This window comes from Prionailurus bengalensis, chromosome E3 (assembly GCF_016509475.1).
Source record: "Prionailurus bengalensis isolate Pbe53 chromosome E3, Fcat_Pben_1.1_paternal_pri, whole genome shotgun sequence".
NCBI classification, from domain to species: domain Eukaryota; kingdom Metazoa; phylum Chordata; class Mammalia; order Carnivora; family Felidae; genus Prionailurus; species Prionailurus bengalensis.
In genome coordinates this window covers 3721924-3748548 of record NC_057357.1, presented here as the reverse complement: position 1 = coordinate 3748548, position 26625 = coordinate 3721924, and the positions used below count along the sequence as shown (strand labels likewise).

Here is a 26625-nt window from a genome sequence, read left to right as displayed (position 1 = left end):
TCCCCTTTGCCTGAAAGGGGAAGGAGAGAATAATCCAGAAAGACGTCAGGCTACTTATGTGAAATAAAATCATGTCTGAAAATACAAGCTACCAAATAACAATGCCCGTCATCCTCCGTGATCATTTCTCAGCAGGAAGCTAGAGTTGGTACTATCCAGAACTGACCAGGTGGGGGACCGCATCTCCTTTCATAATCACCTTAAAGTGGCAATAACTTAAGGATTTCTGTGAAGTCCCTGAGCTTAAGACAATTACTGCAAGATAATATGTGAACATACATTGTAAGATGGCCCGAAAAGCTGTGAAGCGATGGTCAGTCAAAAATCTCCAAACAGCCGCACCGGGCTCCAGGCAACACGTGACACGGTAGCTGCGAGAGCGGATACAAGTGGCAGAGAGAGGACTCTGGCTCCCGACAAGTCTGCCGTGGCAGCATCAGGACAAGGACACGGGTCTCAGTTCCGGGCCGGCCCTGCCACGAATTTGCTAATCCACATCGGAGGACGCTTCCTCGCCTGTAAAATGACAACCGTACTACCTGCCCGGACTACACACGAGGTGAGGATCAAGTTGGATTATAGGAGTAAACACTATGACGGCCATAAAGTCGTAGTTAAACATTAGACTATTGGTTAAAAGACTTAGGGATATCTATTAAGCAGCATACTAATAAAGGCAAATTAGGGCACAGCCATCTGAATGTAACGGGTGGGACAAAAGTCACTTGAAGATCAGACTTGTGTTTCACTCAGGTCCGCAGTTAAAACATTCATTTTATGTCTCAAGTGTTTTTATCATAATACAAAGTTTACAGCCCTTCGGTGACACCTTTATCTCATCCTACATAAGTGCCAAGGGTGTGGAGAGCAATAGCGGAAAGGGTGAGCTATGAAACAGATTTCAGACAAAAATATCATCATTATTAGCAATGAGGAGGCAGGTGTCTGAGGCACTGGAAAAGCACAGAGATGAAAATGAGCCCTTGGTGAGTGGGCAACGGATACAGATCTCTTGCCGGATCGGCATTCGTGCGGGTATACACAGCTCTCTGTGATACAGCTCTCTGCGTGTTACCATGGAGACTCTGAGAAGTTTTACTACACGGTTATGCAAGACTACTGCTGACATTCTTAGGTCTCTGTGACAAAACCAAGGTTGGTTTCCATTGTGTGTCCTTTCCGGATTTATCCTTGTCCAGGAAAGCATCTCATGGGTACGTGATTTAGGTCTCTGCTTTCATTGTTCCAGAAAAAGTATGTTAGCCAACTATCTCCTTTTCTTTTTTCTAGTGGTTATTTCTCAAGTTATTTATTGTGGGCCATTAATAATTTGCTATGGTCAAAAGCTATCATACGTAGTAAATGCATCCTAGAAATCCCCGCCCCTTGCTGGGTGGTTTACACCCAGTCCTGTATCGTTTCCATCCAAGCCTTGCAGGAACTCTGTGACACAGGTGAGGGGGCGGCATGGTGGAGAAGGGTCACACAGCAATCGACCTGGCCCAGCTCTTCACATGGGGCAAGAAATGTCAAATGAGATGCAGAAACCGATCTTATTTGTTCAAGTGATAGAAATAGAGGCCTTAAATTATCCAAACATGAATCTGACAGAATATATTTTCAGGATGTAACTGGGAAGAAGAACAGGGGTACAATACAGATATGAAAAACAAGTGTCCCTTCTGTGTTCCCAAAGCCCCTTGTATGTACATCTCCAATAAACTGTCCTTTACACACTGAATTGAAACTGCCTGCTTATGAGTTTATCTCCCTTGAGAACAGAAAGTTCCTCCAAAGCAAATACCTTTCATTCATTCCCTCACTCTAATATATTTATTCATTCAACACACACTTATTGAGCACACACTCTATGTGTTTCCTAGAATATTCACGGCCTGAGGACTGTGACCTGATGCACACAGCAGGTGCTGAATGAAGGACACCGTACATGACACAGGGTGGGAAAGAGATTACAGTTGACTAAGACAGCAACAAGTCAATCAGTGCAAAGACTGGTAACAGGCGAGGAAGAATCAAAGACATTAATCAAATAATTACTTCATTTAAAAGGTAATAATGACTAAGCATAGGAATTAAACAGGAAAAAATGAGAATAAAAATGTTATGGAAGGCTGAAAACTACTTTAAAAACACCAGCCTGTAATTCATAGGGGCACACGTACTCCAAGGTTTATAGCAGCGTTATCAACGATAGCCTAATTATGGAAAGAGCCCAAATGTCCATCAACTGGTGAATGGATAAAGAAGATGTGGTTTATGTATACAACAGAATACTACTTGGTAATGAAAAAGAATCAAATCCTGCCATTTGCAACAACGTAGATGGAACTAGAGGGTATTGTGCTAAGTGAAATAAGTCAGAGAAAGACAGATATCATATGTTTTCACTCATATGTGTAAATTGAGAAACTTAACGGAAGATCATGGGGGCAGGGGAAAGAAAAAGACAGTTACAAAGAGGGAGGCAAACCGTAAGAGACCCTTAAATACAGAAAACAAACTGAGGGTTGATGCGGGGGGAGGTGGGTGGGGGGACGGGCTAAAGGGGTGATGGACATCGAGGAAGGCACTTGTTGGGATGAGCACTGGGTGATGTACGTAAGCAATGAATTATGGGAATCTACTTCTGAAGCCAAGAGCACACTGTATATACTCTATGTTAGCCAACCTGACAAAAAGTTATATATATACAAAATAAAAACATAAAATAAAAAATAAAATATTTCCTCCCTAAATAAAAAAAAAAATAAAATAAAAAATAAAAACATCAGCCTGAAGGCCAGGACCAACCTGTATGTGTCAAGGACGGAAAGACGTCAGGCCTGGGACAAGCCCACCTGTGCACACTAAGGGAAGCTTCCTTGGAAGGTTGGGAGGCTATCCAAGCAAAGCCACAAACAGCTTCAGGGAAAATACAGAGCATTAGGTTGAACTGTATGCAACTGCCAACATTCAATGCCTCTGACCTGGGAAATGGCAGCTGCACATGGTTCAGCCCCGCAGAAATCAAGAAGGCCTGAAGAAGGCGAAACAGTGAGGAGACACTGTTAGGAGCGCATAAGAACAAACACCTAGAACTCTTTCTAAACCTTTAGTTTCACCTGTATTTCCTGAAAACCAGCACATGAAGAGCAGCGGCCCAGGTAACTCCACAATAACTGGGACGGAACACTTGTGAGGGGATTTTCTCCAGGAACAGTAGTGGAGGCATGGGAACAGGACTGCCCACGGAGCTGAGCTTGCCGACCAGCATCTGGGCACTCCAGCCTTCACGAGCCTTCCACTGGTGGACCCTCCAAAGAGGAATTACCACACAGGCAAAAGGCTTCCCTAAGATGGGAAAGCCCGAGTTTGACAATTTAATAATCTCATTTAGTGGCCCGTCATGGTTTGTTAGACTCTGAGGATCAGAGTTACCTAGATATTAATACCACAAAATAATTTTAAGAGCTCAAAGAATAGAGAGTTTAGAGGATTAGAAACCCTGGAAAAATACCTCCAACTTTGAGAACTAGTTTTCAGATTATAAAATCGATGTGTAATTCTCTTAGAAAACTTGGAAAATACAGAAAACTGTCAAGAAATAATCTGGCAAAGATATCAATTTCTGAGAAGGTAAAGCGTATTGTTTTCCATGGTGGATGGCTTAAACTGTATTTGTTTGAAAACCAAATGCTTCCCATGAAGCAAAGAGAAATGCCACAGACGTCAGTCTCTGTCAGCATCCCCCAGACAGGTTAAAGGGATTCAGAACCCAATTCAGTCACTCATACAGGTGACAGGGAGGACGAGGTAAACTTATTATTAATAAGAATGGCCTTGATTCTTCCTCCTCCCCTGTCTCTACAGTCTATGTAATGACTTTGAAGTGCCTCCCAATATAAGATGGGGCCTACCTCCCCTTCTTTGGATCTGGGCTGGTCCTGTGACCTGGCTCGGGTGACATGACGCAGGGGAAGGGGTGGGGTGCCAGTTCCGAGCCAAGGTCCACTCTCCTGCAATGCTGTAACCGCCATGCACACGGGCTCCGGCTGGTCCGCTGAGGGGTCAGAGACCACGCTTGGAGGAGGGCTGCTACCTCCCACCCTTGATCGGCCCACAGCCAGGCAATCCCCACATGTGTGCGGAAGCCAGTCTAGATCAGCAGAGCCACCTGCCTGACCTCCCGCTGACCACAACCACGCGGTCAGCACGTTTGGGCTGACCCGGCCCAAACCAGAAAATGCACACAGGTGACCGAGACATGCATGAGCAATAAGAAATTCTAACAGTGAACAGGGAGGCAAACTGGTCAGAGAAAGATCACATGGGGCATTTATCACCTGCCCAGCCAACAAAAGAAAGTGACCCTCCCCGGTGTTCCCCAGCCCCCAACATGGCAGAGAAGGGAGCCAAGGCAGGCTTCTCCCTTACATGAAACAAACAGAGGTCCTCTCAACAACAAAAGGTGAGCCCAGCAGCTCCTATAAACAGGCAACGGGTCTATCAGTCAGGAGCCCACTGAGAATAAGCAGCCCAAAGAAGGGCTTTTCTTCCTTAGCAGGCCTAAGATCCCTTTCCTCACCAAGACATAGCATGTGGCTGGCAGCCAAGACAAGGGGACTCTCTCCACAAGGACCCAGGGGGTTCTCACAGGTGAGACCTCCCCACATAGCCAGGTGTCCTGAGCCTGGGAAGTGCTTCCCACCCCCCACAGGCAAAGGAACCCAACCAAAACAAGAGCCTGGTATCAGAAGCTCTGTCTTTTCCCTCAAGCCTGAACATACTCTCCCAACCCAGAGGCACCAGGCAGCCCTGCCCAGAACTCTTTCTGTCCCATCAGACAGGAGGCCCCAGGCAGCCCAGCCTGGAACTCTTTCTGTCACATCGGACGGCAGCAGAAAACTAGTGGGAAACCTGGAGGCACCAGACAAACCCAGCAGACTGAAATAGCATCACAAGGGCTCTGAAAACTAAATTATCATTGTTGTAAATTTGACAGTGCAAATGAAATGGCCCAATTCTTTGATCACAAACTATCCAAGTTCAGCCCAGATGAAACTGACAACCTGAATAGTCCTACGCCATTAAAGAAATTAAATTTGTAAAACCACAACAAAACTTGACACTCCCAAAAAGAAAGTTCCCAACCCAAATGGTTTCACTGGAGAATTTTACCAAACACTGAAATACAAATTAACACCAACTTTATATAATCTCATCAAGAAGATAGAAAAGAACACACCAAACTAATCTTATGAGGCCAGTATTACCCTGATACCAAAACCAACAATGACACAAAAAGGAAAACTACAGATAAATATCTGTCAATAATTCTGATGTAAGAATCCTCCATAAAATATTAGTGAACTGAATCCAAGAGTGTATAAAAAGAATTACATACTTATGACCATGTAGGATTTATACTGGGTGTGCAAAGCTGGTTCAACATCTGGAAATCAATTCATGTAATCCATCCTAAAGACAGGCTAAAAAAGAAAAATCACACAATATCCATTGATACAGAAAAACCATTTGACAAAATCCAATATTCCCAATAAAAATTTACAGTGAGTATACAGTGGAATTATCTCCACTTAATAAAAAATACCTACCACAAACCTACACTGAACTTGATACTTAAGGGTGAAAGACAATGTTTAGCCTTAAGTTTGAGAGTAAGGCAAGGATGTCTGCTCTCACCACCGTTATCCTGTGCAGTAGTGGAAGTTCTAACCACAATGGCAAGGAAAGAAGGTGGAGTAAGAGGCATGCAGATTGCAAAGGGAAAAGTGAAATCATCTCCATTTACAGATGACATGCTTATGTATGTAGAAAATTCCAAGGAATCCACAAAGAAAAACCTCCTGGAACAAATGCCTTAGTTGAGCACAGTCACAGGATACAAGACAAACACAAAAATCAACCACATTTCCATACATCAACAATAAACATGTTGAAATTACAATTAACGACACAATATGATTTACACTCCAAACAAAATGAAAAACTCAACTATAAACTTAAAAGAGTACACACTCTGTACACTAAAAATTACAAAATGTTGATGAAAGAAATCAGAGAATTAAAGAGATGGGGAGACACACTGTTCACTGAGTGGAAGATGCCTCACGGTAAAGATGTTGGTTATCTCTAAATAGGTCTGTAGGGTTAGTGCAACTCCAGTCAAAATCCCAGCAAAAATCCTGTAGATCTACACAGACTGTTCTAAAACTTATATGGAAAGCCAAAAGGCACGAGACTAGAATAGCTACAACAGTTTTGAAAAAGGATATTAAAATAAAAGGAATCACTCTACCCTATGTTAAGACTTGATACAAAGCTACCATAATCAAACAATATGGCAGTGGCAGATAGACAGACACACAGATGAGTATAACAGAAAAGACAACCCAGAAAACCAGACATATGAAGAATTAACTTTTGACAAAGGCACAAGAATAATTTCATAGAGGAAGGATAGTGTTTTGAACAATTGGACATTCATGGGGAAAAAGAAAATTAACCTCAACCTAACCTTCACGTCTATATAAAATTAACTCAAATCGATTATAAATGTAAATGTAAAACTACAACACTTTTAGAAGAATACATAGGAAAAATTCTTTGGGGCTTAGGACTTGGTGAAGAGTTCTTAGACTTGACTCCATTAGCGTGATCCAAAAAAGGAAAAAAACACACACACACACACAATAAATGAGACCTCATCGAGATTTAAAATCTTTGCTCTGCCAAAGAGTATGTTAGGTGGATGAGAAGACAAGATACAGACTGGGAGAAAATATCTGCAACCTACACATCCAACAAAGGACTAGTATCTAGAATATATAAAGAACTCTTAAAACTCAATGCCAAAAAAAGTCAATTCGAAAACGGGGAAATAATATGAAGACATAAATGGAGTATGTGGATAGCAAACATATTCACATTATTAGCCATTAGGCAAATGCAAACTAAAACCACAATGAGACAGCACTGCTCACCTATCAGGATGGCTTAAATGCAGTGACAAGACCAAGTGCTGGCAAGGACACCGGGAAACCAGACCGCTCCGACGTTGCTGGTGGGGTGTACAATAGTACACACAGGCACTCTGGAAAGCAGTTTAGCAACTTCTTATACAACTAAACATACGGTGACGACACGATAACATCTTGGATATTTATCTCTGGGAAATGAAAGCTTATGTTCACATAGAACTCATACACAAATGTGCACAGCAACTGTATTCGTAATAGCCAAAAACTGTGACTAAACCAGGTGTCCATCAATGGCTTAATGATTAACAACACTGTGCTATGTTCACACCATGGAATGCTACTTAGCAACAAAGATGAATGAACCACTGATACGCAAAACAACATGATGGACATCAAGGGACTTATGCTGAGGTCCAATCTCAAAACCATTATCAAAAGGTTACAGGCATGCCACAGGATGCCATTTCTACAACCGTGAAATGACATAATCACAGACTGTGGTTGCCAGAGGACAAAGGAGATGAGGTGGAGTCAGTGTGGGTGGGTGTGACTGTAAAAGGGCAAGAGGGTCCCTTGTGGTCTGGCACTATTCTGAATCTTGACTGTGGTAGAGACACACGAACCCACACATGTAACAAAATCACACAGCTCTAAATACACACACAATGAGCACAAGTAAGTCTGGGGAAATCTGAACCAGATTGGTCAATTTCTCCAATGTTCCTATTCGGGTTGTGATACTGTAGCACACATTTGCAAGAAATCACCACCGTGCAAAATGGGATAAAGGGGACATGGGATCTCTGTATTATTTCTTACAAGTGCGTGTGATTCAACAATTGTTTCAGAATCCAACGTTTCGTTTTCAAAGCTGTACTGCTCAGAAGCCGGTGGAAGCCACAGATAGGGCACCGACAGAAAGCAGCATTACGGCAGCCATTTCACAGCTATCACTCAGCACAGGGACGAGTTGTGGTCATGACAGAACACAGCCCCTGGGGACTTCTGGCTCCCCAGGGAAGTGCTTCACCCTGCTGTGCTCCCACAGCAGGTGCACCCAACGGGATGGAAGGGAAGGGCAAGAGGAAAGCAGACAAAGGACACCTTGTCACGGGAGAGGGCGGAGGAAGAGGGAGAGCAGGTTTCAGAGGGACGGGCACGGGAGGTTCAGAAGACTTGATCGCTGGTGACTATTTCTAGTCTTCGGGATGCCTACAGCTGTGCACCGCGGCCCCAGGCTCTTCAGGGGCAGAGTGTAAAGACTTCCCGTCAGCACGCGAGAACATGCATACACTTCACTGCAGACCTTCGGCGGCACTGGAGTTTTCAAGAAACAGCTCGAGACATTCCGCATGCAGGACCCACGCCCACGTGATCTTATCAAATTGTCAGACAGCCTCAGAGACTGCCGCTAGGCCAAGAAGTACGGAAGAGTTTAATAATAAAGACTTGCTTATTTAATGCAATACTGTCTTCGAAGTTAGGGATTTTTTATTTCACGTCCTTCAAATGTAAGGGACAAGATGATAATGAAATATTTCGTCAGCATGTTACCTCTGCTGTCGCTGCCCATTACAATGTTCTCCTCGAATGGGGGGGCCGTTACGCCTCTACTTTACGTCCAGTACACTGATCTGCCACACGTCCTTCAAAGCAAGTGTCTGTTGAAACTTCCATAGGGGAGAAATCGTTGCTACACCTGCAGCCACAGCCACCTTAAAGAGAAGGCAACTAACAACCCAGAGAAGGGATGGACATTACTGAGTGCCAGCATGGCAGTCAGGAGCCTGGGATGGCACCAGCCTTTTGCCTCCTACTTGCTGTGCATCCCTGGGCAGATGAGTGCTTTCTGGTTTCCATCTGTGTGAACAAGGGTGAAGTCAGCAGTGCCAACCGACACTGACCCTTCTGTGTTGTGAGGCCTGGAGGGGAGAGTCATGGAAATGACTCAGAAAGGTAACTGACCCCAGGTAAGTGCACAGAAATTCTCTCTCCTTGCTTTGCTAAGAAGCCAACCCACGACAATGATGACCCTGAAGGAAGAAAACCATCACTTTGTCTTCCTAGACTGTTTGTTTCCTTCTGGAGAATTCCAAAGTTGTTTTTTTGTCTTGCATTGTTTTGTGAGGCAACACATCCTAGTTTAGAGCCTAGAGTCAGGCCTCAGACTGCCTGGTTCCAGTCCAGCTCCTCCGCCTAACCCTGGTGCCTGGGCCTGGGCACCTCAGTTGCCCTATTTCCTCATCTGTAAAGTGACGAGGAGGAGAGCGCCTGCCTCTTATGGCTGCTGGCCGGTGAAGGGAGCTCACATCGTTAGCCAAGAACGGTGCCTGCATTCGGGAGGCGTTAGCTATCACGGATTTCATTTTGTGTTAACATGAATAATTACGATGAAAATAATGGGGATTTAACAGGAGGAAACCTGACCATACCCTCACCCTTGTGGGTCTCGTCCCAGTAGGCTCTCGGCACTGCCCTGCACTTTTTAAAAAACATCTTTCTGGGCTGCTGTGTTCTCCTTCTTCCCGGCAGTAATTTCAAACCTTCTTCACTGAGCCCCCACGTCAACTCCCTGATGCCAGTCCCAGAGCATAAGTGGGATTCCCAGCCTCAGTGGGTCTCCTGACCCCCCACGGGCCTCTCCAATCTTTTCTCCATAGCACCTCCGTGGCCACCCCACCCCTATGGCCTCTGCCTTCTCCTCCCCCATCCTTACCAAGGGGCCTCCTTATGCTGTTCCATTCCTCTCCAAACTTCCCCAAGTGGATATACTATTTCTACTTCCTCCCTACCCCAATTCTTCTGGCTTTTCCTACTAAGACTACTAATAGGCTCCTCATTTCCAAAGCCAAACAGGACCCCTGGGACCAGACACTCTGCCTGATACTGCCACTTGTCTTTGATGACATTTAAATACAACCACCTTTGGGTATATTATTGGAGAGGCATTTACCTGAGCTTGCCCCAAGGAATAATCATTATCCCTTCATATCTTCAATTCCCGAGTGTCTTCACATAATAGCTCAATATATACTTGTTGTCTACCAAGAAAACTAATTCCAAAAAATTTATCAGAGCAACACAATTCCTAATTTCACCATTAACTAGTATTTCCAAGAAAAACTAATAACAACCAAAACCTACTTTTTATTGATCCTTTAGTAAAAGTCAGGCACTATTCTAAGTGTTTCACGTTGTATTATTCCATTTAATAATGACAACTCTATGAAGTAGGTACAATTACTCTCACTTAACAGATAAGGAAACTGAGGCACAGACATGACTTGTCTGCTAGAGCCAGCATACAAATCAACCTACTGTGGCTTCAGAGACCTCACTTGTAGCTACCATTCTTCTTATTTCCCAAGGTAAAAAATAAGATAACACACTTTGCAATTCATGGTAGCTGGATCATTTTCTTGGAATAAAAGAACTTCCTAAGGCATGAATTTAGAAAATGTTCAGACTGAGAAAAAATGGATAACTAGTTTTCCTATTTTACATTAACCAATGCAAATCAGATACCAAGGAGATAAATATTATAATCATATACAAGAATAATGCCCTCTATAAATGAATATTAGAATTTTGCACATAATTCGAAGAAATGCCAATCCTCAAACACGACATTTCTATCCATCACAGCAAATCTTGCCCAACTGGCCAGAAATGTCACCTCTTGGAAAACAGCCATTTTCAAATAAATGATGAACTTTTTAAAAACAAGTTCTTATGAAGCAAATGATTAATTTTTTGCACTGTGATCTTATTGCTACTAGGTTTTGTCTTTCAGTGAGGATGATGAACTGAGAAGGAAATAAATAATTTAAAATGTGATCCAAGAAGTATTCTCAATCCTGTTGGACCCAATGTCTGCCCCCTTTTAAAAACAAATATTTAAAAACACCAACTTTACTCTTCTGAAATGAAATTCATAGATAAAGCAACCAGCTTTCACATATAATTTCAAGAAATCAATATTATGCCCCAACCGCAATAGAAAGGGTGGAAAAGGGGAAACAATGTACATTGACCATGCATTTTAATCTGTAAATGTGTAAGCCTGATGACACTGGAGGCACTGGATGCCTGTACCTTTTTGGATGAATATGTCTGTGTGTAGAAATATATGTTTAAAAAACCATTCAGTAAGACGGCACAGGAGGACAAGAGAGTAGAGGTATATACAGGTGGACACCAGAGCAAGACCCAGTGTTAAAAGTAAGGAGAGCACACACACATCAACGCAGCAGAAGCTCCCAAGCAAGGGCTGTGCTAAGGAGACAGACATAAAAGACCGAATTCATTATGTTCCATTCACATGGGATTCCTAGATGTCAGAATAATAGTTACCTTTGGGGGGTAGTTCGTCATGGAAACATTTTATATTCCCACCGAGATGGGGCTTTCATGGATGTATTAATATTTGAAAATTCATTGGGTATGGTACATTCACATAATGGAATATTATTTACCAATAAAAAAGGAACGAACTACTGGTATACCAAATGACGTGGGTGAATCTCAAAACCATTATGTCTAGTAAAATAAACCTTACCCATATACAAAGCATCAACATTCTGTAGGATTCCATCGTATGAAGTTCTAGTATGGACTAAAGCAACGACTGTCAATTTTGGGGGGGCTAAGTGTTGTCATATAGTCCTAAAACTGTAATTCTGAGAACCCCCAAAAGCTCTGACTTATGTTGATACCTATTTCTATTTATCATATTAAATTTTAAACTGAGACACTTACAAATATTTAATTCATTAAAGATGGTAATAACAAACCTTACATATTAACATATATTTTATGAAAGATAATTATATTTTCTAAAACAAATAGTTAAGAGAATGGTCCTGTTTTACATTTTTGAAAATCTCTTTAATGTCTGGCTTAATAGAAGACAGCTGGATTCTCATATCTGCTTCTGCATTCAATTTACATATTAAAATACATATTCATTATGAATTGCTTTCTTTTATTTCTCCATACTATCAAGGCTGCCACATTATATTGATTTTTTGAAATTGTATGTGTGGCTTTTTTTTTAATCTATGAATTTCATTGCAGGAGAGTGAGGAAGCATGATTACATATTTGGTATAAAAAGGGGGCGGGTATTTTGTTCAGGAGCATTGAAGATAGTGCCTTAGATCATGTTTTAAGTATTGATTCCTCCCTTAGCTCATCATCCTCACTGAAATAGGGAGCCCGCCAGCAAGGGCACAACCACACAAAACGTTACTGTGGAACTGGGAAACCCCACTGACCAGTCATCAGAGAATGAGATGGAAAAGGGCAACTAACATCTAAATGCGACAAAACTCACGTGGACCCCATGGTCCTCCTTTGAGGGTTTCACGGCCACCCACGCGTCCCAGATCAGAGCTAAGCTAAGCAATGACAACAAATATCCAGAAAAGTGGTATTCTCTGGGGCTCAGGACAGTATGGCCGGAAAGGGGCATCAGGGAAGTGATCAGGGCGATAGTGATTTTCCATAGAGTCGGGGCCTGCTATACACAGAAGTATGCAGTTGTAAAAGTGACTCGAATGGTACACTTACATTTTATGCATTTCATTGCATGCAAAATTTACCTTAAAAAAGATAAATGTTGAACACTAGTTAATAGTATGTGTGGTGAAGCGTTTAGGAGTAGAGTGTACTAATGTCTACAACTTACCCTGACGGACTGGTGGAAAAATAGAAGAGTGCACGGGTGGACGCGCGATGAAGCAAATATAGCAAAATATTAATTGTAGAATCTCGGCAGTGGGTATAAGGGTGTTTACTTTATAATCATTTCTATGTTTGAAAACGTTCATAATATAATGCTGAAAAAAATTCATCAAGGTGTATACTTAAGATCTGTGTACTTTATTATATGTAAGTTATTTCTCAAGAAAAAATTTTAACTATTAGACAATTAAAAATATGAAGGTTTGGGTAAGTAATAATGGACTAAGCTTATCTGTAAATGATGAGAGAAAGAGGAAATAATATTTACTGAAATAAAGCTCCTAGACAAATTACACATTATTAAAGTGAAGAAAAGGAATATGAATAAGGAGGATTACTTTTAAACGCAGTGTTAAAACAATTCGCCGTGCTCATGCAGGATGGGGTACTGACACAGTATCTCAGAAAATATACCTCACGTCTTGAATCCTCATGTGCCAACCAACAGCTCAGATCGGGCCTCCGATACTAACAGGACAAGAACTGAGGGGCTGTGACACAATGGACAGAATGACACTGTGGACTACTGGGGGCAAGCAACCCCGGGGGAGATGGAAAAAAACAGGAGGCAACCCCCGAAATCAACCGCCCAATTATGTGATTCTCTAACCTATTTCATAGGATCATAATGCAAAAATGAACAAAATACAGAGGATGACAATAACATCTTCAAAACTTCTGTTAGTACAGGGATTTAAAAAAAAACAAACCTTTAAAATGTGATCATCCTCACATTTCACGTTCCTCTACTAAGTAAAAAGCATTTGGTTTGAAGTCTATTGCCACGGAACTCAGATGCCCTGTCACACGATTGCACGCCACAGCCGGGAACGAAGGTGGGCACAGGTGTGTTTGCTGGCAGCTCAGACTCTACAGGGCCTTGCAGAAATGGTGAGTGGCTCCTGGTACAGTTCCCAACAAAACAAAGTACAATTTTCCCTGTATTTACTCAGTAATTGCATTTGTGGAGGATTTCAGTCCACGTTAAGACACTGCAAAAGTGCTACTTTTTATTTAAAAAATGGGAGAGTAGCTTCTGTGATCAACAGGGTGTGTGTGTGTGTGTGTGTGTGTGTGTGTGTGTGTGTGTGTTTAACCTGTGTAAACATCCAAAGGGACACGCGAAAGACGTGAGGACACAGAAGTGTCTTTGTCACGGAGGCCCATCCTGGGCCCTGCAGGTATTCTAGCCTGGCTCCTGTCCTCTCGATGACTGCCATCTTTGGGACGACCAGAAATGTCCCCACAAACACCCAACGGGAGGCAGTACTACCTCCACCAAACACCAACCTGAGAGGGATAACGGACTGTTTTAGAAACATCTAGATCTTAACAGCAGAGACATCTTCCCCAAAACAGAATTAGGAGGCCAGCATGTATTCACTCCCAGCTCATTTCATGTAGAAACACTTTCAATCTCTTTAAACAGTCTGTGGCCAAGTTGTGGTCGAAAACAACACAACCCCACAAATATCTACTCAGGCACACAGTCACTACTGATATTTTGTGACTGTAGTTGGCCACAAAAAAAGCATTTCAAAGAGCAGCTAAAGAACTGTCATGTGAGGGGCACCTGGGTCGCTCAGTCGGTTAGGCATCCGACTTCAGCTCAGGTCATGATCTCGTGGTTCGTGGGTTCGAGCCCCACGTCGGGCTCTGTGCTGACAGCTCTGAGCCTCCTTGGGATTCTGTGTCTCCCTCTCTGTCTGCCCCTCCCCTTCTCATGCTCTCTATCAAATATAAATAAACAATACAAAATTAAAAAAAAATTACTGCCATATGAAAACAGTATTTGCTTATTCCTGCCTCGGGCTGGATTTAAACCCCTGAGCTGAAAGTGAAAAGCTCCACATTCCACTACTCAAAACTTAAAGCAAATACAAAAACTTCACATTTGTCCTTAAACATTACTCTTCTGATTTTGTTTTCAATTTTCAGAGAATTCAACCTCAGTGTTGCAGTGCCACGTGATCTCATAATGTGACCGTTCCCGCCTCCACGAGTGACTTCGCAACTGCTGCCGGGCTACATCCCACCCTAATCAAGTTTGTGTCAAAACTCCTGAGTCATTCCTATGTCCTCTCCATTCCTCCCCAACATTCTAGATGTTGTCTGCCTTTGGGTGTGTCTCCCTCTCTCTCTCTCTCTCTCTTCTCCCCACCCCCATCATCCCTGTACAATGATTACACCTAGTTTTTTAAGGCAAGAAAGGGTGCAATGGTCCAAGAATTCGTTCATTTAGATGAGCTTCCACCAAATAACTAAATTGATCACCAAGTATGGATCAAGGATCAAAAGAAAACTGTGCTTGATGAATACAATAACTACTGGGCTTTTTCAAAGAAATTACAGACAAAAAAAAAAATCTGTCAGCTTGAAAAAGCCATATGCAATTTGGCAATCAAAATGCCCAGGGAGGAAAGGTGCTATTCCTTTTTATATTTTTATATGTTTGTATTCTAGATTTATTGTCTACATTATCTACATATAGACTATGTATATATTCTAGATGATGTTTATATTCTAAATAAACAAAAGTTCTGCAAATGCTTACATTAAAATGAAATGTGTAACACGTGACCCTCTCCTGTGTATCAGCCCAAGTGAACTAAAAATGTAAGTTTACAAAAGATTATGGAGGCAAGTGTTTGTAGCGGCTTTATTTATCATCACCCCCAAAACTCAAACATCCTCCAACAGATGAATATAGGAGCGTATCACGATACATCGAGACAACGCACTACTACTCGGCACTAAAAGGGATGAACTGTTGATTCACACGAGGGCGTGAATCAATTTTAAATGCACTCTGCCACACAAAAGACTCGAAGATGCCATTTAGATGACACACACGAAAACGGCAATACCGTGTGGTCAGGAGCAGAGCAGTGGTGTGCCGGGGGCTGGAGGGAAGGACTGGCTTACAGGGAAGACACACGGGGTTTCGAGGGCGATGCAACTGGTCTGGCGGTGGCGGTGGCCACACAACTCTATGCTTCTGTGAGTCTCATGGAAAGGCTCCCCATGGAGGGGAGGTGGGGAGGGGGGGAAGGCGCGCACTGGTGATGAGCAGCGGGCGAGGTGTGGAAGCCTCGAATCACTGTCCTGTCCATCTGGAGCCAGCATAACACTCTACGTTAACTGATCGGAATGAAAACAAACAAAAGAGCAACAACAAAATCAAGAAAGGCTCGCCACAGAAAGAACTTCGCTGCTGACGAAGAAAAGTGAGTCCGGACTGGGGCGGGGGGGTGGTGAGAGGCAGGAGGGACGCAGGCTGTGATCGGGGAGTGGCCACCGAATGAAATGCACCTGGGCCACAGGGCCTCGCGGGCAGGGACGGGGCTGCCGGGACAGCTTTGCAAAACAGGGTCTGGTCCCGGAAGGCTGGCCCAGAAAGGGGCTCCCTACAGACGCGGCTTAGGTGGTGCCTTTGTTTCTCACAGGGGTGTGAGTTAGCGATTCTGAAGCAGTGTACATGGATGACAGGGCTGAGTGAGTGAATCGTAGACTTCTTGCTGTCAGAGAAGGAAATGACAAACGGAACAGAGGAAAACGGAGTGAACCCGTGGTCCTCCGTTACAATCAGAGATGCCTGCATGAACTCATGGTGTTTGAAAGATGTGCACACACAGGGACGCCTAGGTGGTGCAGTCGGTTAAGCGTCTGACTCCAGCTCACGTCATGGTCTCATGGTTCGTGAGTTTGAGCCCCACTTCAGGCTCTGTGCTGACGGCTCAGAGTCTGTAGCCTGTCTTCAGGTTCTGTGTCTCCCTCTCTCTCTGTCCCTCCCTGCTTGCACTGTCTCTCTCTCTCTCTCTCAAAAATAAATAAAAACATAAAAAAATAAATTTAAATGTGCACACAGACAGCTAGGAAAAGAGACTTGCACGTTTATGCAGGTTAGAATATGCTCGGTCTGTGGAGAAACCTGGAAATGTAACAGTCCAGCAGTGACCAGAACCCGGCACTCAGATCCTAGTTTCTAATCTCACTTGCCAATAAAAGAAACCAGGGATCTGGTTAATGAACCATTAGAAACTGCTGATTCTGGGGCTGGTGCAGGGGATACATAAGAGAGACCTGGAGTACCTCATGGTGCCAGAGGGTGAGGATGTTCCTAGGAAAAAATCAAAGGGACAGAGGAGCCAATCCAAAGAAGCTCCAAGGTCAAAGTTGAAACCATGTGAGCCACAAATTAAAAACAGATGAAAACCCAAGGAATAACATAAATGTCCACATGATAAAATAAATGACTGAATAAAAAAAAATAGATGAGGAAAGGGACAAATCTTCATTACAGAAGGATTTCAAATAATAACTGCGGAAGAAATAAAGGAAACAGAACATAACCGTGATAACTGCTACAAGCAAGACCTGCCGGCAAACACGAGATTTGGTGGATGCGAGTGTTAGGAGACACAGACGTGTGCACAGCCTCCAAGTGCCTCCCCTGGAATGCCTACCGATCAGCATCTGCCTGCAGAGGACCGGATGCTCTCCCCTCCATTGTGGAGCACAGCTCCCCTCCGCCTGAGGGTGGGCTGGACCAGTGACTTGCTTCTAAGGAATTACAGCATAATAGGAAATCTACATCTGCTCTCTGTCTGGGGTCCTGGCATAGATTTCTTAAAACCCTTGGAATTTTCTGAGTGATAAGGGTGACAGCAACATCTTTGGCTCCAAGGATGCAATTTTTGGAGGGCTCCCACATAGCTTCAGAGGGCAGAGGTTGGTTGCCCCAAAGGCTGAGCACTGACTGGAAGCTTAGAACTTGTCCTTCAACTCCCCCAGCCTCTGGGGAGGGGCAGGGGACTGGAGACTGAGTTAATCACCAATGGCCAGTGAATTCATCAATCATGCCCATAAAATGAAACTTCCATAAACACCACTAAGCTAAGGGGCGTATCGAGCTTTTAGGCTGGTGAACACATGTAGGTGCTAAGAGGGTGGCATGCTCAGAGAGGGCATGGAAACTTGGCACCTCACCCCCACCCAGTCGCCGACCCCGTATCTTTGCTCTGTGCCCCTCCTCCGGTGGCTGTTTCTGAGTTGCATCCTTTATAATAAACCAATTATGATAGATAAATAAAGCACTTCTCAGGTCATTCTAGTGAATTAACAAACCTGGGGAGTGGGGTCATGAGAACCCCTGAATTTGCAATTGGCTGGGTGGAAATGTAGGCAGTCTTGGAACCCCATTTGTGGTTGGCACCTGAAGTAGATGCAGTCTTGTAGGGTCTGTGCTGACTCTGGAAGTTGGTGTCAGAGCTGAATTGGAGTGTCAGAGAATTGGAGAATTGGTGTGGAAAAACATCAAATATTTGGTTGGTATAAGGAAAAAATCTTTCAGGAATGGAATGTTGGGAAAAAATAGGAAGTGTACCCTGGAGAAACTTGTCAAACCCTACCTTCACCACGTGATCAAAGTTCCTATCACCAGGAGTAAGTCATGATGATATGCATCCCCAGAGACGATGTCATGGAAAGGGCACTTCACCTCTGTGGTATTTTTCCCCCAAACCCATAACCCCAGTCTAATCATGAGAAAACATCACACAAACCCAAGGGGAGGAATTCCACAAAATATCCGACCAGACTCTTCAGAAGTGCCAACCAAGGTCATAAAAATAGGGGAAGACCGAGAAACTGTCACAGGTTGGAGGAGACTAAGGAAACATGACAACAAAATGAAACTTGAGGCCCTGGGGGGATCCTAGGCCAGGAAAAGGAAGTGAGGAGAAAAAGCGGTGAAAGAGAAATCAAGATTAAAGTTGTTTTTTTTTTTTAAGGGTATGAACTACTGACATACATATGACAATGTGGATGTGTCATATGCCTTGTGCTATGTCAAAGAAGCCAGAGCAAAAGCTCCATTTTGTACGTTCCATTTATAAGATACTCTGGGAAAGGTCAAACCGTAGGGTCGGAAAACAGGTCCATGGTTCCTTGGGATCAGGGGTGAGGGAAAGGCTGACTACAAAGGAACATCAGGGGAACTTGTGGAGGTGACACTCTGTATCTTGATTATGGCACTGGTTACTAGACTCTACGTCTTTCAGAAAGAGTGAATTTTACTAGATACAAATTAAAAAGTAAACTTTAAAAACATCCAATTATCCTTCTTAATTTAAAATTTCCTGAAGTATATATTCAATTCACACTTTGCTAGACTTATTTCTCAGTACAAAGTAAGAGAATGAATACACAAAAAAGCCCCTGGCCAGGCCCTGGAGGACAAGAGACCCCAGGCCCCGTGAAAAGTCTGGAAGACAAACACACCCTCTGTGCCAATGGCCCAGGACTGTTGGGACTGGGTCAATGACCATGACTTCTTTACTTTCATCCCCCCAAACCCTTTCCAGCTCAGGACCAACCTAGAAAGCCAAATATGCTCCCCAAAGCAGCCCTTGGGATGCCCCCTTCTAGCGAGCTGCCTCCAGCTTCCCCAGGCCAACAGCCTCCAACCAGACACCCAGCCTCCCCTTCTCTCCCTCCTCAGCCCTGCCTTCCCTTGGCCTGCCTCTGTGTACCCCCAGGAGCAGGGCTCCCCTGCTAGAGCAAACTATGAACCAAAATGAACCCAGAGTTTATTTTCACTGAAGCAAGACCACTTTATAAAACAAAAGCCTTATCAGAAATTGGATAGAACGTCACCCAGGCACCACACAAGCAGCAGGGCAGGATGCTCTGGGCCACAGCCGAACAGGAGAAAGGACGCTCCCTGTGCTGCCATCCATTTTCAAAATCACCGAGTCCTTTGAACTCCCGTATTTCCCCAACTAACGCTGCCATTAGGTGCCCACTAGCTGTCCGGTGAAACCCGTACAACCTCATTAAATGAGGCTTTCTTTCATCACGTCGAATTTCTCACTGAATGTTGTAACCACCGAGAGGGACTGAGAAACCAGCTGGGGCTGCGGCTGCTGTCCACAGTGCTGGACGACTTCGAGGCACCAAGAGACAGGAAGGAAGGATGGTGTCAGGGAAAACAGGGAAAGAGGACGAAGGAGGAAAAGGGAATCGGCTTTTTTAGTAAAAGTTGACTTTGCTTGAAAGGATATAACGGAAGGACTGCCTCCCAGGACTGATAAAATGATTTCACTTCACAATAATTTAACATTTTAATGCTTCCTATAAAAGAGTTTTCTTCCTCACCACGTAAAACAGCTTGCCAAGCTATCTGAATTTCAGGGGAAATATTAATATGAGCTAAATTAGCTGATGTAAAATTAAATTATTCTGACAGAACAACACCAAGCAAAATTCGCTGAAAGAAGCAATAAATTAAAGAACCTTCTTAAAAATGCAATATTCAATTATAACTTAAATATATCCCTGGGGTATGAACCAAGACAATTGTATTAAAAAGTAATATGAATTTCTCAAAGAATTTCAGTTTGGTTGAATAAAAACTCTCCAAGAGGCAACTTCATTAGCCAGCATAATATCAATGTATGTGACGTTCCAAGACTCTTGGAGTGGCTGGCTAATTTAAAACATCTTTTACAACCAATTTCCATATGGCCTAGTCATTTATGCTTATACTTTGGGTAGAACTCTTCAATGGAAAGCCAAGAGGAATGTTAGAAATAGCAAATTTTCTTTTAGGAAGATATTCCTCATCAAATCATGTGGTTGTTTTTTGTTTATGTTTTTTTGTTTGCATTTTACTCTTCTTCAGAATTTTATTAGGTGATGTTGAATTCTTACCAATTTATCAGTATACCAGTATTTTATTGACTATAGTATAAAGATAAAAAAAAAAAAAGACAGCAAATAGCAAAGGGTCCAGTTCTTGCTCCTTCAAGGCATGCCTTTCAGGAATGTGCTATTCGCAAATCACAGCCATATTCAGCCACAAAACCCACTTCACGAACCTAGGAGTGTCATTTGAGGATCTCACTGATGAGAAAAACTCCACTATAGTCAGGGTCCTCAGAGCCTCCCTGTGATAAACAGGTCTACACATGCTCCAGCTTTCTAGAGGGAGGGTCAAGAGCCAACTACAATAATCTGCAAGAACTTTTCCTGTCTCGGGGTGGCTGCAACCCCACCACGTTTATTCCTGCTAGCATCTCTCCCGCAAAAGGCTTCTGCCGAGCATTTCTCTTCCTTTGCTATAAAGGTTAAGTGGCACTACCTCTAGTTTAGAAAATTTTCACTCCTTGTCTCTCTTACTAATAGTGATGGTGATGTTTCTGCTTATTTACAATAATGAAATATGGCTTGGACATCTAAAGTTTCCTGGAGAATTCAGAAATCAAGTTCACAAAATGACAGAGTTTATACTTTTTATGTCCATAAATTCAGGTTATAAAAATAGTAAAGAAATTGCTATAAAATTCCTACCAAAATTATACTAGACTATTTCCACATCAAGTAAATCATAAACTAGTTATGATACCTAGTTATGAATTAGTATATCTGGAAACAGTGCCCCCCAACCCTTGGGTTCTCCAAATTTTTGATCATCATCTCAGACATCCTATTGATCATATGGCAACAGAATTCAAAGACCACTTGGGAGTTCAGTGCCTGTTCTTTTATTTGGTTAGAGAACTAGCAGCATCAGCGTTGACCTTCACCTTTTCGTGTAGGGGGACAGAAATTAGTAAAAGTTGGAATTTAAAGCTGAGATAACAAAACTAGATCAAAAAAATATTCAAATATACTTCCTATCTCTTTACTACAAATACTGTTGTAATTTCAGGGGGAGAGTAAATATAACAGACTGTGAAGACAAATAAAGTCAAAATGGAGTGGGGAAGCAATGAAGGGAGGGTTACCATGCATACAACCACACCACGGCAACATACCTTATATACTCTGCAGGAAGAAGCAAGATTTTCTCCTGGCCCGGCAACAACACAGCCAATTAGAGACCACGGCTGATGACAAAGCAGAACTCAGCCAATGAGAAGCCATAACCCAGCCAATGAGAAACAAGAACTTGGCCAATGAGAAGCCACCCCAACCCCAAACTCTCAGTCTCCTCCAAACTTTGTTCAGAACAACCCCTCCCACCCCCACCCCCTGCTTTATTACAGAACCCTCCCCTCCTTTGCTCTCTAGACTTGCTTGCGGTTTGCCTCGATCTGTGCTGTCATTAATTCCTCTGCTCTTCCTGAGTAAACTCGATTTTGCTGGCTGAAGTGCTTACCTTTTTCTTGTAAAGGTTGACAAGACTCACTACTTATTTACAGGCAACAAATCAAAAGTTTTCACACATTGTTTCCAATAATAAGGTTTTTGCCTTGGAAGATGAGTCTCTTGATTTATAACAATAAAAATGCAAAGAAAGAAATGAACCCCATACAGACCCAGATGATATAAATTCACGCTAGAATTCTAAAATCAAACTCTCAAAAAAGCAATTTCTGTAAATGCCGTTTCTGAAGGCATCTCCTGGCATATTTTTTTGATTTCTTAAACGCAGAAATGCACTTTGACCAAGGTTTAAAACTTCTCCCAAAGCTCAGTCACAAATAAAGTTTCCCCATGACCCTTATTTTCTCATCTTGTTTGCATTTAATTCTATTAAAATCCTAAGGTCAGATGACATTAAAAGTATTGGGAGCTCTTGCAGAATAGTAATTATGTATCAAAGTGAAGGCACGGGAACTGTGATGTTCAGGAAATGATTTAAATGAAAGAAAACCAAAAGAAAAGAGTCTTTGAAGTCCTAAACATGCATTAAGATAAAAATAATTGATCTAATAAATTCATTACATAAATTGCAGTTCTTAATAACAGTGAATAAAAGCTTATGGAAGACAAGTTAACAAAGTCAGTTTCAGGCTCAACCATCAGGCCGGGTAAGATGAAAACAAAAGTTGCAATATATATTCTATTCATTCACATATGCAGCAACTTAGAAAGCGTTTAATTAGTTAACTTTCTAGCAAAAGGTTGTTATGAAATGTAAATCACAGAAGGTGAAAGACACACTTTTTCCGTTGGTAAAGAGTTTATTTCATCCTCTGCTCAGTGGGAATATGCCTCACGTGAAATACTGTCTTAGTCTCTGGCCCATCATTTGTGGTGTTGTCTGTTTGTTTTTAAATTAGATATACCCACACGGATTTTACAAGTGAACCAGGAGAAGAAATGGAAGTAGGAAACAACTTTCCTGAGGCTTTCAGGGGACAGCGGTCATCAGAGGAAAGTGACCAGGAGGGCTGTCACAGCTCAGGTGTGTCCATCGCTGAATAAGGCGGCTGCAGGGCCCCCAGCACATGTCCTGTCTCGGACCCTTCCCAGAACCCGTCAGCTATGTCTGATCAGAGCTCGGCACCATCATCAATGAAGTGTTAAATAATTTTTGAGAAAAAGGACCTTTCAAGAGGAAGTCTGTACAGCCGTCAGCGAATCCTCACTGGACGAGACTCAGGCCTGTGAAAATAGTCCACGCTGGACAATTAACGATGGCTAAGTAGGCTTTAGGCTTTTGAGAAGTTAGCCGCACTCGCCACCCCTTGCCCCCCAAGCTCTCCTTTCTTGCGGCCGGCATATCTGGCCCTGCCCTCACATTCTGTTTGCTATGCGCAGCCTCGTGAGGTGAGACGCTTTGGGCACGGCAATGAATTATGAACACAGGCACCGAATTCAAGGTTTATGGGACAGGAAATAAAGAGGGCATCATCCTAGTTTTGTAGCTTTTTATTTGATACCTTGAGAAATATCAGACCTTCAGAAGGCTGAAATGCACATGAAAACCAGTGGCTGAAATTTAAGTTTCATGTCAGTAAGGGCCCAAAAGTCCTGGCATGTCAGAAACGCTAGCCCCCAGGGCTGGCAGTCAGGCAGGGACCAGCGGGAATGCTATGGACCCACACAGAGAGGGGCTCCCACGGCTTTCTCTGGGACAGCAACGTGGAGCCTCGAGGTATTGCTGTGCCTGCAGGCCCATTCTAGAAGGAAAAAGTAAATTCTCAGGAAGAAAAGGTTCTGCACGTGATTATTACACAAAGAAGCATAGCCTTGACACATCCCTCGTCTGTCTGCTCTGCGGTCACCGCCATCAGGCATCGTCACGTGATTTAGGCAGAAAAAGGTGAAGAAGAGAAAGGTGTGAATAGATGGTAAAACAGGAATCTTTTATCCCATTTGACTCCACCAAGTATCTTTTATTTCATTAGTATACCTATAGACAGCATCGCCTATAAGTTACACATTTAAATACTTTTACACTTGTTGATTTGGCACATGAAAGGAGACGTCAAAATTAAATGGTTTGCCTTATTACTCACTTGTCTGCAATGCAATTAACACCTCTTTCACATTCCTTGTTGTCCATCTACTCACTTTTTTTTTTTCTTGAATCAAGCATCTTCCTTTAGAGATGTCTGTAAGATCTTACTAAATCTCCAGTCCTTCTTGGCCATGATAAACTGATACTATTAAGTGATTTTTAATTGAAGCAAGGCAAAATAACCATATATTCTGAGAGTAAAACATCTTTGCCAATTTTATTCAATAGATTAGGTCAATCTCACGCTAGACAAATAAATCCTGTCTTGGTCCCTAAAGACACATCTGACCATAGTCTGTAAAGGCCCGCATGAGCTTTGTATTAAAGAGTGTGAAAAAAAATCCGGATGCTAGCAACAACTCATATTAGACTAAGGTACGCTGGAACACCCAGCTGGCAGAGGGGAGATTTTGTTTTCACTTTGTTTCTTTAGAGCCCTGTGTCCGAATTAATGTTTTTTGCTGCTTTTTACACCAAGAGGGCTCCAGCCTGGGGAGCCGTAGGGCATGTTACTACCGCTGGCCCGTGGGAGACTGGAGCTCTGCTGCACCAGCCCCCCCGCGTCAGCCCAAGAGGAGCGCAGGCCATGGCTCCCGGCACCTTACAGCGGGCAGAAGGGATGCGACGTGCCTTTCCTCTTGCCGCGCTGGGGTTTAGCTGTGAGCAAGCTGGTGCAGGGGAAGGGGCTAGACTAAGCAGCAGGGCCACTTCTGTCATTAAATCAGAACATTGCTCTCTTTTCTTATTTCAGATCAAGAGGCGGTATTCTCCCTCTTTAGTGCATTCATCCATTTGACTGTCCGATTAGATTCCGGAGGCACGGAATAGTGAGAATACGATCTGTCAAAAAATTCCCATTACTGGCATGTTTCGTCTACATAAGGTTTGTGCCTTTATTCCCCACTACCCCGAAATTTAACCTAAACCAGAATATCATTATTGCTTTTTAAAAAAAAAATTTTTTTTAAGAGAGACAGAGAAAGACTACACGCAAGGGAAGGGGAGACACACACACACACACACACACACACACACACACACACACCAAGGATCCAAAGTGGGCTCTGTGCCGACAGCAGTGAACCCCATGCAGGGCTCAAACTCACGAACTCAAGGTTATGACCTGAGCCGAAGTCAGCCGCTCAACCTACTGAGCCATCCTGGTGGCCCAGAATATCATTATTGTTCATGAATTTCTGTACAAAAGGAAAAATTTATCTAGATATGACAAATCGGATATCCCTGAACTGTAGCGATGCTGTGAATAACACTGAAAATAAAAGCATGCAGTAGTTGGGCTGAGCTTCTTACGTACAGTAATTATATGGTTGCACCACGTACTTTTGAATTTTAAGATTTGTTTTTGCTCCCAGTCAAATAAAACAGGAATGAGACTTAATTCACCCTATGATTTTCCTATGGTAACAAAACCAGAATTTTTACAGTTCAATACATGAAGCATGAAGAAACTGAACATGTATTAGAATTTCTAAAGCTAGCCCAGGGCTAGCTGGTTTCGGTCTCTCTCAGATCCATATGATTGAATAATATAGTTCAATAAAAACGTCGAAGCTTCAGGGTCCTTAATGGGAAAGCATATACTGAAGGAGACCTCAAAGGGACAAAGCCAGCATGAGCCCAGACTCTATGCCATTTAATGGGTGTTTGCCTGTATCATGTCTTAAGCCCATTTTAATATATACAGACCACTCATTTAACTTTTCCAAGATAAAACCAAAAGTATTTTCCTGAAACAATACATATTTTTCTAAGTAAACAGTAACACCTATCCACTTAAGAGAATTAAGAAAATAAAGGAGAATATGAAAAGCACCTTCATCCCAGCACACAGAAGACTCCGGCATAGCCATTAGGAGAAGTTTCCGTTTTTGCATGTATAGGCACACAGTTCTATTTTTCAAAACTGAGATTAAACTGCACCTGCTGTTTGCATCCATTTCATATCATACTAAATATTGTATCATTAGGTGTTATTAAGTATTATTAGATAATATTAACAATTATACGCTTATCAAATGATATTCAATACAGTCATAGTCATTATGATATACAATATAATAATGACCACACACTTGTATTAAAACATTAAAATTATATACTGTAAGACTGAATCAGTGTCTTTTTTGAAAACACTGTTTTTCCTATCAGTTTCCTGGGTCAAATCTTTAATGCGCATGGAAAGCCTCACACAGTGTGACCCCTCCCGCCTTCCCAGAGCCATCACGAGCCCTTCCTCTGTGTCCTCCCTGCGCCACTGCTGGCCTTCACACACGACACCCCCCCCTCCCCCACCCTCTTCTCCCTGACTCTTACTACTTTTTCGCGTTTCGGCTTTTACAGCTTCTCCAGGGAAAACTGCCTGATGGCCGTCCCCAGCACACACAGGTACTCACACCCAGGCCAGGCTAAACCCTCCGGTGGAAGGCGCTCATTATGTCTAGCACTTCCTCTTTGATCACTTAATTTCTCTCTTATTTAGTTCATGTTTGTCTTCCTGTCTTCATCAGCATGTAGCCAGTTTCCTTCCGTACCTACTTGAGCCCCGGGACCGAGCATAATGTCTGAGCACACAGAGTCCATAGCATGTTTGAACAGCTTTCAGAAT

General features: G+C 42.9%; 1 protein-coding gene across 1 annotated transcript in view; it reads right to left on the bottom strand.

Moving 5' to 3' along the window:
• SDK1 (sidekick cell adhesion molecule 1) overlaps positions 1-26625 on the bottom strand; it is an 883215-nt gene that overhangs the window by 385790 nt on the left and 470800 nt on the right. The gene's annotated exons all lie outside the window — the stretch shown is intronic.